This window comes from Myotis brandtii, unplaced genomic scaffold (assembly GCF_000412655.1).
Source record: "Myotis brandtii unplaced genomic scaffold, ASM41265v1 scaffold994, whole genome shotgun sequence".
In the NCBI taxonomy this organism is placed as follows: Eukaryota; Metazoa; Chordata; class Mammalia; order Chiroptera; family Vespertilionidae; genus Myotis; species Myotis brandtii.
Window position 1 is genome coordinate 407,171 of NW_005372142.1, and position 3,729 is coordinate 410,899.

The 3,729-nt window shown below is 37.7% G+C and overlaps 1 pseudogene; it reads left to right on the top strand.

The window, feature by feature from the left end:
- Positions 1 to 1,228: 1,228 nt before the first annotated feature.
- On the top strand, positions 1,229 to 1,715 carry LOC102243548 (annotated as a pseudogene).
- The last annotated feature ends 2,014 nt before the right edge of the window (positions 1,716 to 3,729 follow it).

Here is a 3,729-nt window from a genome sequence, read left to right on the forward strand (position 1 = left end):
AGAAAAATGGAAACCCTTATGTTTACAAAATCCTATACACAGACGTTCATAGCAGATTTATTCATAATATACATAACCTAGAAAAATCTATATACCCTTCAATGGGCAAATGGTTAAACATATATACCAAGTAACACTACTGAACAATTAAATGGAACAAAATATTAATAAACATAACCCCTTAAATGACTCTATAGGGAATTATGCTGAATGAGAAAAACTAACTCTGCAAGGTTACATACTGTATGATTGCATTTATGAAGAATTTTTGAAATGACAAAATTATAGAGATGGAAGCCAGATTATTGGTTTCTGGGGAGTAGGTATGGGGAGGGGGTTGAAGGAAGGTGGTTATAAAAGGGCAACATGAGAACTCCTTACGGTGATGAAACTGGATTGTGTCCTAACTGTGATATTGCATACATTAAATTATACATGTGTTAAAATTTGCATAGAACTAAACCCTCACATACACACAAGTATAAGTAAATCAGGAAATTTAAATAAGGTCAGTGGATTGTTTCAATATTAATATCCAGGTATAGTATTGTACTACTAGATGCCTGGCACAAGAAATTCATGCGGTCCCTAGGCCTGGCCTGTGATCAGGGCCATCTTACCTGGCTGCCCGCAGCTGGCCCTACCTCCCGCTGCCACCCACCCCCAGTTCCCTGTTCACCATTGGGTGATTGGAGCCTGCTGGCCGGGGGGAGGAACTGAGAGGTTGGCTGTTCCGCCTACTCGCTGGTCCCGCCCATGCCGCAGGTTGCCCTCTGTGTGTGGGACAACTGGTGGGGCAGAGGCCTTGGCCTGGCACCACCTGCAAACCCCCCACCCACCCCTGATTCCCTATTCACCATTGGGTGATAGGAGCCTGCCGCCTGGGGAAAGGGACCAAGAGGTAGTCAGTGCACCTCATAGTGACTGGTCAAGCAGTCGTTCTGGTCGCTCCGCCATTAGGGTCAATTTGCATATTACCCTTTTATTATATAGGATAGTTACACAAGTTGTTACCATTGGGGGAAGCTGAGTAACAGATACACAGGATCTCCCTGTATTATTTCTTATAAATGTATGTGAATCAAAAATTATCTTAAAACTTTTTATTTAAAAAATATGATATTTTTTGGTGTTCACAGCCACCTTTGCTCTCCAATGCCTGCGCCACCTCCAGCTCGCCGAGCTCCAGCCAAAGGAGAGGGGAGGTAAGTAAAGAGGTCTCTATACAATGGCTCATACAAAGCAGACTGCCTGCAAATCAACCAGGGGTAAAGCACCGAGGAAGCAACTGGCTACCAAAGCCACTTGAAAGAGTGCACCCTCTATTGGAGGGGTGAAGAAACGTCATTGTTACAGGCCTGGTACCATGGCACTTTGTGAAATTAGACATTATCAGAAGTCTACTGAGCTTCTGATTCGCAAACTTCCCTTCCAGCGTTTGGTGCAAGAAATTGCTCAGGACTTCAACACAGACCTCTGCTCCAAAGTGCAGCGACTGGTGCTTTGCAGGAGGCCAGTGAGGCCTATCAGGTTGGCCTTTTTGAAGACACCAACCTGTGTGCTATCCATGCCAAACGTGTAACAATTATGCCAAAAGACATCCAGCTAGCACGCTGCATATGTGGAGAACGTGTTTAAGAATCCACTATGGTGGAAAACATTTTATTCTTTTAAAACAATTTCTCTTCTTCTTGTTATTGGTAGTTCTGAATGTTAGGTTTCCCCACCCCCATGGGGCCAAAAGGTACTTAAGTATATGATTGCAAGTTGAAAATAGGGAACATTAATCAGGTATTGGCAGTTTTTCCATTTTAATTTGTGTGTGAATTTTTTTTAATATAAATGTGGGGACATAAAGCATTAATGCAAGTCAAATGTTTCAGTGAATAAGTATGAGCAGTTCAACTTTACAAAAATATAAATAAACCTGTTAAATTTTTCTGGACAATGCCAGCATTTGGATTTTTTTAAAACAAGTAAATTTCTTATTGATGGCAACTAAATGGTGTTTGTAGCATTTTTATCATACAGTAGATTCCATCCATTCACTATACTTTTCTAACTTAGTTGTCCTACATGCAAGTACATGTTTTTAATGTTGTCTGTCTTCTGTGCTGTTCTTGTAAGTTTTCTATTAAAATAAATTAAATTATAAAAACAATATGATATTTTTCAAATAATGTATTACTCTAATATTTTTCATTTTCACTTTATTCTGTTAACCATATGAACATACTTATTCTGTATATCATAATTCCATTATATGAATTTCATAGGGGTGTAATCCTATTGTTTGTTATTTTTGCCAAGTTTCACTCATAGTTCCTAGTGCATTTTATTTCTTTGAGTTGTGAGCTCAGTTTTATAAGGTTTTTTGTTTGCTTGCTTGTTTGTTTGTTGTAGTTCTCTATGGCCTAGGTTGAAGCTTCATCCTTCCAGAGATAATCTACCTTTGCTTCTGCTAAGCACCCTAGGGCACTACCAAGCTGGGAACACTTTTTTTGGTTGTAGATTTTCTGGACACACAAATAGTATGAATTTGAGTCATAACTCTTTGTGGTTATGAATTCTTAACAGCGACCTTACCTACTAATGTATACACACTAATGCTAAAGCTGAAACAGCTATGTTTGCTTGTTTTCTCATTTTATTTTCAAGTGGAATTTTTTCCTAGTCTATACTTTGCTAAGGGTGTGGTCTTTTGGGGATTCTTTTTTTTTAAAATATATATTTTTTATTGATTTTTTTACAGAGAGGAAGGGAGAGGGATAGAGAGTTAGAGACGTCGATGAGAGAGAAACATTGATCAGCTGCCTCCTGCACACCTCCGACTGGGGAGATGTGCCCGACCAAGGTACATGCCCTTGACCGGAATCGAACCTAGGACCTCTCAATCCGCAGGCCGATGCTCTATCCACTGAGCCAAACAGGTCGTGGCTGGGGATTCTTATTTTTGTTTGTGATCGTCTTAATTCCTATTTCTCCTTTTACAAAGTCTGAAGGCCTTGTCTACTACATTTATATGTCCATTAAAGTGCAAGATATCATTAACAAATAAAAAGACAAGTCACTGAGTGAGTAAAGGATTTTGTATTACATATATACAACAAAAGATTTGTATAATATTTCAAACCAATAAGAAAAAGGAAGATAACCTGAAAGAGAAATGAAGATATTCAAATGACCAGTAAACATATAAACATATATTCAACTTTATTAATCATCAGGGAAATGTGAATTAAAATCAAAATGTGATAGTCCTACCTCCTAGATTGGCAAAAATATAAAAAAATAATAAAATTAAGTGTTGACAATTATAAAATTAAGTAGGGCAATTATAACTCTTATCCACTGCTAGTGGGAGGGTAAATTTGTACAAAGTGTATAACACTTTGGAAAACTGTTTGTCAGTGTCTGCTAAAGCTCAATATGTACATATCTTAACATCTAGCAGTTCCACTTCTAGATATATGCCCAATAGAAATTATATATATATATATATATATAGTCATAAATAGATATTATAAGACAAAAACACAATGCTTATAGCAGCATTATAGCAGCACTATTGGAATAGCCAAAAACTGGAAATAATCCAACTGTACATCAACAGAAGAAAGCAAAGATTTTATTATTAGGACATAAGAGTGCTAAGCAGCAATGAGAAAGAATGAATTATTGCTATACACCACAACATGATGGATGGATCTCACAAACACAGTATTAGGT